This window comes from Protopterus annectens, chromosome 12.part0, assembly GCF_019279795.1.
Source record: "Protopterus annectens isolate FY-2018-M chromosome 12.part0, PAN1.0, whole genome shotgun sequence".
Lineage (NCBI taxonomy): Eukaryota > Metazoa > Chordata > Ceratodontiformes > Protopteridae > Protopterus > Protopterus annectens.
In genome coordinates this window covers 975,036-990,566 of record NC_056746.1, presented here as the reverse complement: position 1 = coordinate 990,566, position 15,531 = coordinate 975,036, and positions in this window count along the sequence as shown.

Below are 15,531 nucleotides of genomic sequence, written 5' to 3'. Positions count from 1 at the left end.
TATGGTAGAACTAAGTAAATACAAGAGTGAGAACAGACACCACGAGGAATACCTTTAAAAGGATTTCAATCTCTCCAACATGAAAAAGTTCCAATAGGCAGTATCAAAAAATTCCAACAGGCAATATCAAACAAAGGTCCAGTAGGCAATATGTAAAACGCGTTTAATGTAAAGGTAGAATGCCCACAAGTACGCTTCATCAGATACAGTCACATAGATTCACTCACTCTTAAATGCAAAATACAGAACTTTTTGGGGGGCTCATTAGTGTAATTGCTAACCTATGCATCAATCAGTCAAACACATTAAGTAATTAGTATTGCACTAAAACACTCCATTGTAACTTAGTAACAAAGCACACCCTTTAAACCCCTGTTTACTATACCTAGCAACGCTTCATCCCAAAACAACAAACCATGGACATTTAAAATCACATTGTTTGATAAACACAACATCCTGCTACATTAATAAACCCACGGGCAATGCAACGTTCAAAAATAACAAATGTGCATAAAAATAATATATTTGCAATTCTTTGGGAGTCCCTAATGTTCGATCAGGGGAATATGGTACCTGTCAGATTCCTGCTGAAGATCTCACGGCTCATTTCCCAAATAAAGCATTAGCTTATAAAATAGCCTGGGTCCATCGGAAACTTCAAGGATTAAATATATTGTGCAACAAGACCCAATATCAAAACCCTAATCATACCGTCGGCAGCATACTATTAGCACACATCACTGTCCAAGTACTGACCTGCAGATGACAGAAAGTATGCCTCTGGGTCCTAAAGTTCATGTACTGTGATAAAACACGATCTCACTTAATAGTCTAATCGATCTAACATCATAAGTAAAAAGCGATAACGCTTGAGATCTCAGCTAAAATGTGTACAAAAATCAAAAGAAAAGAGGGCATAATAAGGACATGTTATATTGTACTGAATGAAACATAATCTTAAATATACTAATAATCTAACTATTCAGTATAGAAAACTGGTGAATATTATCAATATCCCTCCATATAATACAAAATCAATGAAATTAAAAAAACATGTCATAGAAATAGAATTACATTTATGTAAAATTTATTATATATAAAAAACTTATATGAAAATTATGAAAGATATCTTCATAAAACGTTCATTCCATGGAATAAACCTAAGTATAGCATATAACTTAACCCAATAGAAACAGATTCTAATTAAAGAAAGAATAGCTTAAAAGCATGTATTCATGTAAATTTGCATGCTGAACAAAAAACATGACAAACCTGTAAAGGTATTGTCACCTACTGACACTGGGTTTACATAATGGCAAGTGTACCAGAATGGGGAGCAATAAGAATACAGCTAACTGCTAACTCAGGAAACTATTTTCTTCCAGCCAATATGGGTTTCAATGGAACACAGCCATTTAACCCTGGTGATAAATGTGCTGCCAATTTCAAGATCCAGTGAAGTTCAGCTTTCGCCAGATCATTGCTAATGTCACCCCCTCTTACCTTCTTAGTTATTATTTGTAAGACTCTAAAAGTGAATGAATGCATGTGATACTCTTTCACATGCCTAGCTAATGCATTAGTTTCATCCAGTCTAGTGATGTCATACTGGTGATCATAAATGCGATCCCTCAGTCCCCTTTTTGGTCAGACCTACATAGAATGCTGTACAGAGGGAGCAGGTGGCTAGATACACCACATTTGTTGTATTACAATTGGCATAATGGCTGGGTCTAAAAACATAGTCCATATGTGGATGTTGGAATATTTGTGTCTTACTAAGGTAGTTACACCTAGGACAATTATGACAAGGATATGTGCCCTTACTCACTATGTCTCCAAGTAACAACATGCTAGGTTGCTTCACATTTGTCACCTGCTTATCATTGCAAAGTAGCATCTTTAGATTCTCACTGTTCTTATAGCAGAACCTCGGTGTCACCCCCGACATCTCTATCCTGTTCATTCACAGTTAAGACACTCCAGTTCTTTCTTATAACTTGTCTAATCCTTTCCACATCACTAGTATATTTGATGACATAGTCCATTCTGTGGCCATTAAGTTTAGAGTATCCACTGTTACCCATATTGGTTGGTTTGATATGCAGCCCTGCTTCACCCTTGGTTACAGGTTGTGTCTCCCCAATAATTTCTAATCTTATTCTCCTAACCATATCCATATTATACCCCCTAGCTTTGAATAGAAACTCCATCTTGTTCCCCTTTTTCTTTGTCACATCTATTCTTGCATAGTCTCAAATCCTTATGAACTGGCTTCTCACTATGCCTGGGAAAGTATGTGGTGGATGCATGCTATCTGACACCAGTATGGCATTCCTTCATACTGTCTTTCTATAGAGTGTAGATGTAACTGTCCCTTCATCAGTCAATCTCAATGTAACATCTAAAAAATTGATCTGTTGATATGAGCATTCCATAGTAAACCTTAGGAAGTCCGTAGTGGTTTCTAGATATCCTAAGAAATCGACAAAACTCTCAACCTCCTTCCCACACTATTACTATGTCATCTACAAACCGTCGATAATATTTCATGCTTTTGTATGACTCATGTGGAAACAAAATAACTTCTCCCACCAATACACCACAAAATTTGGGGAAGTATTGGCACAGGGGTGCCCATGGCCCCCCCCCATGCCTGCAGGAAGTATCTATCTCCAAATAAAAAGACATTATTATGGAGGACTATATCCAATAACTGACAGATGAGTATGACCCTGTCATTAGAGAAGGTAGTTTCTTTATGTAACAATTCCCTAATGTATTGTATGCCAACTTCATTGGGGATGGAAGTGAACAACTTCTCTACATCCATAGTAATCAAAAGGTATTGAGTCTTGGTCATGTCCAAACTTAAATTATTAAGACCCTCGAGGAGAGGGTCTATTTTTTAAGATGGTGCAGCTGTTGTCAACAACAGGTCATAGAACATGGTCCAGGAAGGTGGATATATGTGAAGTTACCCAACCTTCCCCTGACACTATGGGTCTCATAGGTATTGGCCATACTTCTTTATGGATTTTAGGAAGCCCTTTCATTATCGGTATGACCAGATGAGATTTCAAAAAATACTCATACAATTCCATACTGATCTGTCTACATAACGGCAAGTCATAGATATTATCATTTACTGTTTGAATAATGGTGGACACTTGCTCAACAGATATATTTACATATGTCTTAGTGTCAGATAGCAACAAATCCATACATTTCACATATTCATCAGTGTCCATGACTACAACTCCCCCCCCTTTGTCAGCAGGTTTCACTATTATCCTTTTCTCTTTCTTTAGATTAGCTAAAGCAAGATTTTCATTGACATTGAGATTATGGAACCTTCCTTTCTTAATTGCCCTATCTGAAAACAATGCATAAAAGTCCTTCTCACATAAATCCATGAAGCATTCCACCATTGGATGTGGTGGTGGCATAAAAGTACTTTTATTCCTGAAGGGGAATGGAAGTCTATTGGTACTGTCATTATCTGTGTCTTTAGGAAAAAGCAGCTTTAAGCAAACCTGCAGAACATTCTCAAATCAATCAAGGTTTCTTCTAAAGTGGATCGAGCTGCTGGAACAAAAGTAAGCCCTCTGTCAAGAAGGCTAAGCAAATGACTGTCAAGGCTAGTACTTGAAAAATTATAGACCAAAGAAGTCAGTATCTGGTCTTTCTGCTGGGTCCATTTTTCCTCCGAACACTTGCTTTCCTTGGCCCCTGTCGTTGGACCAACCCCTTTGTTGTTGAACTGGTTTCTTTCGATAAGGAAAAAAGGGGGGCTCCCAAAGTGTTGTTAATTTTTGGCTCCTGGATTGCGATGCCCCTGTAGGGCTTCCTGGTTAGGAGGAGGTGTGTCTATGTTGGAAATATCAATAGGGTCCAAACTACTGACCCTAGTATAAGACACATCAGCCTGTGTATTGGAGAAGGTATTACTAGCTGCCATTGGCAACGTATTCAAAGGTCCAGTTTCTTTCCCTATGGTATTGGTGGTCTTGGCATCTGATGGAAATGTGGGGCGATCCTCCTGTCCCCTTGGCCAAACGAACACATGGCCATTCTGGAAGTCCCAAAAAATCCCTCGTTAGCTTACGTTGTTTAGTTTTACCCAGTCTATCACTAAAAGACTTTACTTGTGCAAAGACCGAACAAAGCTTGTCTCTGCAATAGTCAGAAGTAAAACATTCTGTTAGCTTCTTGTAGGCCATATCATTCTTGTTACGAAGCTCAGTTTCTAATGGTAAAAAGTATTTGAGTAGTAATTTCACATAGTCAAAACCTAGGTTGATGTTCAGGTCTTGCCATTGTTTAAGCAAAGAAGGATGGGAGTATTTTTTGAAATCTCATCCGGTCATACCGATAATGAAAGGGCTTCCTAAAATCCATAAAGAAGTATGGCCAATACCTATGAGACCCATAGTGTCAGGGGAAGGTTGGGTAACTTCACATATATCCACCTTCCTGGACCATGTTCTATGACCTGTTGTTGACAACAGCTGCACCATCTTAAAAGATCCCCTCTCCTCGAGGGTCTTAATAATTTAAGTTTGGACATGACCAAGACTCAATACCTTTTGATTACTATGGATGTAGAGAAGTTGTTCACTTCCATCCCCAATGAAGTTCGCATACAATACATTAGGGAATTGTTACAAAAGAAACTACCTTTCTAATGACAGGGTCATACTCATCTGTCAGTTATTGCATATAGTCCTCCATAATAATGTCTTTTTATTTGGAGATAGATACTTCCTGCAGGCATGGGGAGTGGCCATGGGCACTCCTTTCCAATACTCGCCAATTTAGTGGTGTATTGGTGGGGGAAGTTATTTTGTTTCCACATGAGTCATACAAAAGCATGAAATATTATCGCGGTTTGTAGATGACATAGTAATAGTGTGGGAAGGTTTGGGGTTGAGAGTTTTGTCGATTTCTTAGGATATCTAGAAACCACTACGGACTTCCTAAGGTTTACTATGGAATGCTCATATCAACAGATCAATTTTTTAGATGTTACATTGAGATTGACTGATGAAGGGACAGTTACATCTACACTCTATAGAAAGACAGTATGGAGGAATGCCATACTGGTGTCAGATAGCATGCATCCACCACATACTTTCCCAGGCATAGTGAGAAGCCAGTTCATAAGGATTTCGAGACTATGCAAGAATAGATGTGACATGATGAATGAAGCGAAAAAGATGGAGTTTCTATTCAAAGCTAGGGGCTATAATATGGATATGGTTAGGAGAATAAGATTAGAAATTATTGGGGAGACACAACCTGTAACCAAGGGTGAAGCAGGGCTGCATATCAAACCAACCAATATGGGTAACAGTGGATACTCTAAACTTAATGGCCACAGAATGGACTATGTCATCAAATATACTAGTGATGTGGAAAGGATTAGACAAGTTATAAGAAAGAACTGGAGTGTCTAAACTGTGAATGAACAGGTTAGAGATGTGGGGGTGACACGAGGTTCTGCTATAAGAACAGTGAGAATCTAAAGATGCTACTTTGCAATGATAAGCAGGTGACAAATGTGAAGCAACCTAGCATGTTGTTACTTGGGGACATAGTGAGTAAGGGCACATATCCTTGTCATAATTGTCCTAGGTGTAACTACCTTAGTAAGACACAAATATTCCAACATCCACATATGGACTATGTTTTTTGACCCAGCCATTATGCCAATTGTAATACAACAAATGTGGTGTATCTAGCCACCTGCTCCCCCTGTACAGCATTCTATGTAGGTCTGACCAAAAGGAGACTGAGGGGATTTATGATCACCAGTATGACATCACTAGACTGGATGAAACTAAATTGCTAGGCATGTGGGGTATCACATGCATTCATTCACTTTTAGAGTCTTACAAATAATAACTAAGAAGGTAAGAGGGGGGGACATTAGCAATGATCTGGGGTGAACTTCACTGGATCTTGAAATTGGCAGCACATTTATCACCAGGGTTAAATGGCTGTGTTCCATTGAAACCCATATTGGCTGGAAGAAAATAGTTTCCTGAGTTAGCAGTTAGCTGTATTCTTATTGCTCCCCATTCTGGTACACTTGCCATTATGTAAACCCAGTGTCAGTAGGTGACAATACCTTTACAGGTTTGTCATGTTTTTTGTTCAGCATGCAAATTTACATGAATACATGCTTTTAAGCTATTCTTTCTTTAATTAGAATCTGTTTCTATTGGGTTAAATTATATGCTATACTTAGGTTTATTCCATGGAATGAACGTTTTATGAAGATATCTTTCATAATTTTCATATAAGTTTTTTTATATAATAAAACATAAATGTAATTCTATTTCTATGACATGTTTTTTTTCATTGATTTTGTATTATATGGAGGGGTATTGATAATATTCACCAGTTTTCTATACTGAATAGTTAGATTATTAGTATATTTAAGATTATGTTTCATTCAGTACAATATAACATGTCCTTATTATGCCCTCTTTTCTTTTGATTTTTTTACACATTTTAGCTGAGATCTCAACCGTTTACGCTTTTTTCTTATGATGTTAGATCGATTAGACTATTAAGTGAGATCGTGTTTTATCACAGTACATGAACTTTAGGACCCAGAGGCATACTTCTACTGTCATCTGCAGGTCAGTACTTGATGCACAGTGATGTGTGCTAATAGTACGCCCCTATGATTAGGGTTTTGATATTGGGTCTTGTTGCACAATATATTTAATCCTTGAAGTTTCCGATGGACCGAGGCTATTTTATAAGCTAATGCTTTATTTGGGAAATGAGCCGGTGAGATCTTCAGCAGGAATCTGACAGGTACCATATTCCGCTGATCGGAACATTAGGGACTCCCAAAGAATTGCAAATATATTATTTTATGCACATTTGTTATTTTTGAACGTTGCATTGCCGTAAGAGTTTATTAATGTAGCAGGATGTTGTGTTTATCAAACAATGTGATTTTTAAATGTCCATGGTTTGTTGTTTTGGGATGGCGTTTTCTAGGTATAGTAAACAGTTAAGGCTGTGCTTTGTTACTAAGTTACAAAAATGCAATACAAAATTAATGTGTTTGACTGATTGATGCATAGGTTAGCAATTACACTAATGAGCCCCAAAATGTTCTGTATTTTGCATTTAAGAGTGAGTGAATCTATGTGACTGTATCTGATGAAGCGGGTTGTAAAAAACTTTTTCTACCTTTTTCATTAAGCTTTTTTTGACGAAATTTACTGGACCTTTGTTTGATATTGCCTGTTGGAATTTTGATACTTATTTTTTTCATGTTGGGAGATTGAAATCCTTTTAAAGGTATTCCTCGTGGTGTCTGTTCTCACTTTGTATTTACTTCATTGTTTGGTTTTGGTGAGGGGGCTTCAGCAAAAGTTGTGCTCCTTGTTTTCATATATGGTAGAACTGCTAGGCAGGAGGCAGGGGCAACAATTGTACTGTATTTACATGATGAAACCTTACCATGATAGGGAGGTGCTTGTGCTGAGTATTTGCAGTGGATTTCAGAAGAATCTGAGGGAGATCTGGTGACTGATCTCCTCAGTGAGGCTCGGTCTGACAATTAGTGGAAGGGGGAGCAATGGCCCAGCAGCTATCTCCTACCCTGGTTCGGAAACCGAGCAGTGTTACACGAGTTTGGGGACATGTCACTGGGAAATGAGGGGGCACCACCTGGTGTAGCACAGGTAGATACAGGACCCCAAAGGCCTATTAGGCATGCCCCTTATAGGGTTTGTGAAGATAGATGAAGGCTGCCAACCTAGCTAGATCGAATTTTGTAGATAATTCTGTCATTTGTAAATATTAATATAAGCCACAGGCTTGCTCTCTTAAATGGGTAAAAATGGTGTTAAATGTGGAACTGCAAAAATCTAATAATAGTAAACTCTGCTGTAAGAAATCTAAGTCAAGCATTTTATGACTGTCTTTGATCTTAGGGCTTGGAGGCAAGATGTCTAGAATTAGAAATTCTGGCTATTGTTTTGAGACCAGAGTTAATTGCTAGAATTTGCATGTATAATTTCTTTTATTGCTCTGGCTTCCTGACCAGCTGCAAGATCAAAAGGGCTATTAACCTCTGAGTTCTGTTAGTCTGGGAGCCAGAAAGAAATGATGTAATCTGAAATGAATCAGTGGTACTGTGTTATCAATTTAAGGACAGAAAGGATGAGAGCATTTGAGCATTTGTCTTGAGAACATCCAACTCACCACTCTGCCTGTGTCTGTATGTAAGTAGGATCTTAGTGTTTCTCTTAGAAATAGCTAGGAAATAGGAGGATTAGACTAAGTGTTTTTCTGTGTTGATGTCAGGGCTATTCTACTGTATTATTTTAAGCATTTTCCTGTGATCTCTGAACTCTTGACTAGCACTGTGTAGTAAGAAGTATTGTCTTGTGTTTTTATTATTTATTATTAAATATTTTAAACCTATCAACTGTGGCTGTTTTGTGTAGAGATAATTTAAGCTCTAGAGTACATTACATGTATATAGTGATACTGTCCAAGTCACTCCAAATAAGCCTTGACTGTTCAGTTGCACTTACCATTTGGATAATAGCATTGCACAGTATAATTGGACGCCCTTTCATAAGGGCCTTTGAGTAGCTGGTAAATATTAGTGGGTGGTGGCAGTGATTTCTACCATATAGTCACAGTAAAAGGGTCACAGCTGGAGAACCTGTGCCAGCCTTCTCCAGGGGTGTCTGTGTGGTTGTACATACCTCCTATCTCAAAGTGTGTTTTTGTCAGCTACTTGGTCAGGGACATGAAGCACTGGTTGGACAGAGAGGGTACTGGAGGTTTTAGCTTGCCCACTAAACTGAGATCTGGGCCCTATAGCTGTGCCAGTGGGGAGTCTTATTGGGGACCTGGAGAGAAAGGGAGAAACCAGCCCCAGTCTGATTGTGATCTATGTGTGCTCTTAAGAGAAATTGTACTTTACTGGGTGTTTTTTTATTATCCATTCCCTATATGAATGCCCCTCACTGGTGTTAGTGGTGAGGAATGAGGCTCCTTGATTGCTGAGACAGTGCACGGGTGTCACATATTAATTGTTTGGCAGGGGTGGGATATCCACCCCCAATTTAAATTTGGGTTTGGGAAATACTAATTGGCTTGTAGTGTTGTGGGTAGTGTGAATTCCTGTAGCTTGTGTACAGTGATCACTGAAGGTGTTTTAGTACTCTAAGTCAGCCATGTGGTGAATTCTCAGAGTTCAGATCACAATTGTTTAATTTCTTTTGTTAGCTTAGTTAGTCAGGTAGAGCAGGCAGCATGTCAGCAGAAGAGTGGAAAGCTGACAAGGAGCCAGCTGGCTGAAATGACTGCCTGAAACTGCCCTGCCTTGATACACACGGTATCACTTTCAGTGTAAAGTAGTTCACCTACCAGCCCTGAGAGTACACCCTGGAACACTGAAACAGAAACTCTGAGTTCCTAGTTCTAACCCTGACTGCCTGAAACTGCCCTGCCTTGATACACATGGTATCACTTTCAGTGTAAAGTAGTTCACCTACCAGCTCCTGAGAGAAACCCCGGAACACTGAAACAGAAACTCTGAGTTCCTAGTTCTAACCCTGACTGCCTGAAACTGCCCTGCCTTGATACACATGGTATCACTTTCAGTGTAAAGTAGTTCACCTAAACTCCTGAGAGTACACCCTGGAACACTGAAACAGAAACTCTGAGTTCCTAGTTCTAACCCTGACTGCCTGAAACTGCCCTGCCTTGATACACATGGTATCACTTTCAGTGTAAAGTAGTTCACCTACCAGCTCCTGAGAGTACACCCTGGAACACTGAAACAGAAACTCTGAGTTCCTAGTTCTAACCCTGACTGCCTGAAACTGCCCTGCCTTGATACACATGGTATCACTTTCAGTGTAAAGTAGTTCACCTACCAGCTCCCCGAGAGTACAGCCTGGAACACTGAAACAGAAACTCTGAGTTCCTTGTTCTAACCCTGACTGCCTGTACCTCCCCTGCCTTGATACACATGGTATCACTTTCAGTGTAAAGTAGTTCACCTACCAGCTCCCTGAGAGTACACCCTGGAACACTGAAACAGAAACTCTGAGTTCCTAGTTCTAACCCTGACTGCCTGAAACTGCCCTGCCTTGATACACATGGTATCACTTTCAGTGTAAAGTAGTTCACCTACCAGCTGCCCGAGAGTACACCCTGGAACACTGAAACAGAAACTCTGAGTTCCTAGTTCTAACCCTGACTGCCTGAAACTGCCCTGCCTTGATACACATGGTATCACTTTCAGTGTAAAGTAGTTCACCTACCAGCTCCCTGAGAGTACACCCTGGAACACTGAAACAGAAAGTATGTTTGCTAGAGTTAACTTAAGACTGTATCCATAAAATACTTAACTACTCTGCCAGGTTAGGTGAGCCCTCGAGTGTGGCCCGGCAGCCAACCCCCCCCCATAGCAGTCTGTCATATCCCCACTTCTAGCCTATCTCTCACTCTATTTTCCATTTTTTTATCCTGCTAGTCCAAATCTATACTGGTTCCTCTCCTCCATCTCCTCTTTCCCCCTTCAGCCTGGAAATACCTCAGCTGTGGCATACTCTGTAATTCAGGTCTCTGCCCACTAGGTGGCCCTCTTTACTTGCTGTCTAACTTATATCCTCACTCTCCCCTTTATATCTTACTAGCTACACCTTCTGTTCTTCACTATAGCTTTTCTCTACTAGCACACCTTTACTAGATTCCTAGCTCTAGTTAAACCCTGTGTCTTAATAGTTTTACTGTGCCCTAAGGGTCTAATATCTATACCCACCCCTCTAAGCATCCTATATCTCCCACTGTTAAGCGTCTCACCTCCCTGTTATACTTTCCACCTCTACAGTCACCTCTCTTGTCTCTTTTTTCCACTGATTGTCTTCTTGGATTCAGGACTCCTTGTCTTTTTTAAGCCCTGGGCTCACTCCGCCCCCCTACCCTGCCCCCAAACCCCCCCCCCCCTAGTGCCTCTAGCTATATCCCTCTTGTTACCACTCCCACTTCCTCCCTACACCAATCACACACAATAAACACACCCCTATCAGCCTATCATCCAATTGTAACCACACCTACAGCTAACCTATAATAGTCACTTCATTTCTAACTCTCACCCCTAGCACTACTCCTACTGCCTTTACTCTACTCTACACTGCAATACTCTCTTTATCCACTACACAATAAACATACAACATAGATAACACAACCATAACACTTAAGCAAGTTACTTACAGTCATGCCTTTAAATCCCCATCCATCTCTATTTTACTATTACTATCTATTAAACTATCATATCTTTATTACCTTACCCAACCTCCTACTTCTTTCCATTCACAACTTTATCATACAACCTACCACCTAAACTCCCTCTCTCACCCTTTCACTCTCCTATTTCTCCCCACCTATACCCAATAACACAACTTCTAACATTCTGATTCAAACTTTTCTATGCTCTAAGGAACCCTATCCCCATAGTACCTAATGACCCTCTGATCACCAGTACAGATCCTAATCATTTCTTTACTCTACTCAATCACCTTTTTAACCCAATCTTTCATCTCATCACCAGCCTTTTATCTGGTGACATCCATCCCAACCCTGGCCTCCACCTCTTCCTCCTCACACAGGCCAATATATTTTACCTCTCTAAACTCACAAAGTATTGGCAACAAAGTCCCTCCCCCTCATGCATGGCGCATGTATAACAAACCTGACATACTATCTATTTCAGAAACATGGTTAAAACCATCTATAAAAGATTCTGAAATTACTCCACCTAGCTACTCAATCATTCAAAGACAGGACCCAAAAAAAGGGGGGGAGTTGCTCTCCTATATTCTTCTTCCTTGCTAGTTACCCCTATGATAAACCTACTCCTAAATTTAATAATGCTGAAGTACTCCTCACTCTCCTACAAGTCAACAAGCACAAATACATCTGTTTAGCATCCCTTTACATTCCCCAGGGATAATATTTCCACACTTGAAAACATCCTCTCATGGCTCTCTAACAATATCAGCAATGAAACCATAATCTTAGGGGACGAAATATCAACTGGGCCTCCATCCAGTCTTCAAACAACCCTCTTAATATCAACCTATTTAAGTTTTCCCAACTAATCAATACTATTACACCCCATCACCAAACCCCTCTTGTGGCACCATCCTTCACTGGATTCTAGTGTCACATCCCCACTATTTCTCTGACAGTGGTACTCTTCCCGACCCTCTTAGTGATCACTTGCCAATTTTCACTCGCCCCCCCTTGCATCTCTTCCCCATAATATCATCACTACCAAAACAAAAATTTTAACCCATCAACCTTCATATATTCTCTAAAAGCAGTAAATTGGAACATTCTAAAGACACTACCTTTAGAAGACGAGTTGCTCACTTTAACCTTACCTTCTTAGAAATACTTGATTCCCAAGGCCGTATAAGAACAAAAAGAATAAAAACAAACTCTGCCCCCTGGTTAACCAAAACCACACTATCTACCATGCACCTTAGAAACAAAGCCTGGAGACTCTATCTGAGAAATAAGACCCCAGAACAACATATTGCTTAAAAAACCCCTTTAAAAAAAGTAAAAAGCTCATAATCTCCAGACAAAGATACTTCTTTACACTCCAAAACAACAATAAAACTAACGCACAAAAATTCTGGAAGGGGATCTCCACCCTCCTAAACCCCAGTAAACCACACACCCCCAACTCCAGACCCAAATAGCCCAGACCTAGATCTAGCTACACAGTTCAACTCATTTTTCATCGATTCTATTAGCAAACTTACATCCTCCTTCACACCCCTCCTCTTCACCTAATACACCCCCAATCTCTCCTGCAAATAACCCTCCGTCATCACCACTTCCACCACATTCCCATCTTCTCACTGTCGATCTTCCACCTCTTCCACTACTCTAACCCCCTCTTTACCCATATCTTCCTCAAGTTTCTCTCTCCCAACGTTTCTCTATTCTCATTTAAACCTATCCCCACTTCCACCATAAAGAAACTCCTTCAGAAACTAAAGCCATGCACCAACGCCCAGACAACATTCCTCTTATTTCCTAAGTATAGCGCGGGAAACAATTGCCTATCCCATCAGCATTCTAATCAACCCCTCCATCCATGAATGTACAGTACCTCTACTATGGAAGCAAGCCTTCATCATCCCCCCCATAAAGGAGGCAACAATTGCAATATCAATAACTTGCCCTATTGCTATCCTCTCCCTATATCTAAAATCCTGGAAAAGTGTATCCAGCTTCAACTCCTACCACACCTCATAGATAACAACCTTTTAACCCCTAAAAAAGGGTTCAGGCCAAATCATAGCACCATGACAGCCCTCCTGTCCTTTCTTGAGACGGTTAATAGAGCACCCACCCGCCACATTGTTTCCACCTTACTACTAGACCTCTCCAAGGCCTTGATACTATTTCACATAGCCTGCTCCTATCCAAACTATCAGAACTTAACCTCTCTCCCACCTCCATAAATTGGTTCTCCAGTTATTTATCAAACAGACACCGCCCTAATATGGAAAAAGGCCACTTCCTCTTTCCTTACTACCCCACTGGAGTTCCCCAAGGATCTATTCTTGGTCCTATCCTCTTTAATATATTTATAAATGACTTCCACAAATCCATCCCACTTGCAAACATCATCCAATATGCAGCGATTCTACAATTATCTGCTCTGCCACCTTCTCTTCTCCAAAACTGACTCAGGAAGCTTTCTCAATTACTGAGCATTGGATGAAAATAAATCACTTGGCACTCAACACCTCCAAAACAAAACTAATGGTATTTACCCTCCAAATCTACTTCTTTTTACACAAACTCTTTCTCAATTACCAGCCAAAACAACTCACCCTTGGGAAATTGTATCTGAAACCAAGCTACTAGGTGTTCTAATTGACAATCAACTTAAATTCAACTCCCATCTACAACTAAATATTAAGAAAACACATCAAAAACTAGGTATGCTCTACCCAAAATCAGTATCTTACTAGTTCCTCCAAAACCACTCTCGCTTCCTCCTTTCTCATTCCCTCTCTTCTCTCGGTGCTCCATTACTGACTAATCTTCAGTCCTCTCTAAAAGCCAGCTCTCCTCCTGTTATAACAAAATTGCCAAATTGCTAATAGCCATAGGTCATCCACCCACCACTGTTCCCCTCTCCAAAACTAAATTGGCTCGAACTACCTAATCATCTTAACTATATACAGCTGACTTTAGCTCATAAGCTTATTTTCAACCCTCTCTTTGTCCCTCTCTGTCTTCTGCCTTCAAAATGCACCTTCCAAATAGAGTCTTAAGGTCCAACAATCAAAACCTACTAGAAGTCCATAAACCATCTCACCCCCCAGGTAAACACTTATTATCCTCTAACCTTTCCGCTCTGGAACTCACTCCCACCATCCATCCGTACCACCTCTAATCACTACCTATTCAAAAAATCTCTTCATTCACATCTTAGGTCCCAATGGGATTGTTCTTGCTCCCACCCCTCATAAATATATGTCATCCTACCTCCTGTATGCATTGAGGCTCAACTTTACCTAACAAAGCTTGTTTCCTTCTGAATAATTACACTGTAATGTAATGTTGTGCTCCTTCTCCAACACAACTCTGCTATGTTATCACCTTATTGTCTCAGCTCACCTACATCACATTAATATTCATTTATTGTATTTTTGAATACTTCTTGACTTTTGAACTAAATGTTTTACCCACTACTTGTATAATTTAATAATAGTTAGCTATCTTGTGTATGTAACTCAGTTTTTTATGTGCTGGAGCTTTTCTCCCAGGACTCCATTGAAGTAGGGTTCTTTTGGCCCAATGGACTATCCTGGTAAACCAACTGCAAATAAATAAATAAATAAATAAATAAATAAATAAATGTGCCAGGCTAGGGGACTTGTGCATAGAAACCTGACTAAGGAAGACATTATGCAGCTTTGGTCACAGCTGCAACACAAAGCAGCAACCAGGCGGATGATCAGACTGGCAGTAGAGATGTACCACACTCAGAGAATGGACAGCCCAACCTTTCTGCAAAGGACTTAAAAATCCATCAGGAGCTAAAGAGACTTGAGTTGGAGGCTAGGCATTTAGAAATAGAAGCAGCTGAGAAAATGACATGTCTACAGGCTGAGGAGAAACTGCTACCCCGGAAGCTGAGGAAAAGGAGAGGCAGAGGCTGCATGAGAAGGAGATGCTGACTCTTCCCCGAGTCATGGAGGTAATGGGAAGGGGGTAACCGGACCCCCGAAGCACAAAAGTCAGTAAATTTCTTCCACAGTTTTACTCATTCACTCAAATGGAACTCAGGACGTTTGGACTGTAACTTCCAATGGGGGGAGCCTAAGCCTTTGACAGAGTCAAAATTGTCCACACATTTCAAACAAATGTTCCTATGTCTGGAACTATAAGGGTTATGAAAGAAGTATAAATGGCAAACCTTTCAGATCCAAAAAAAACTTTAAA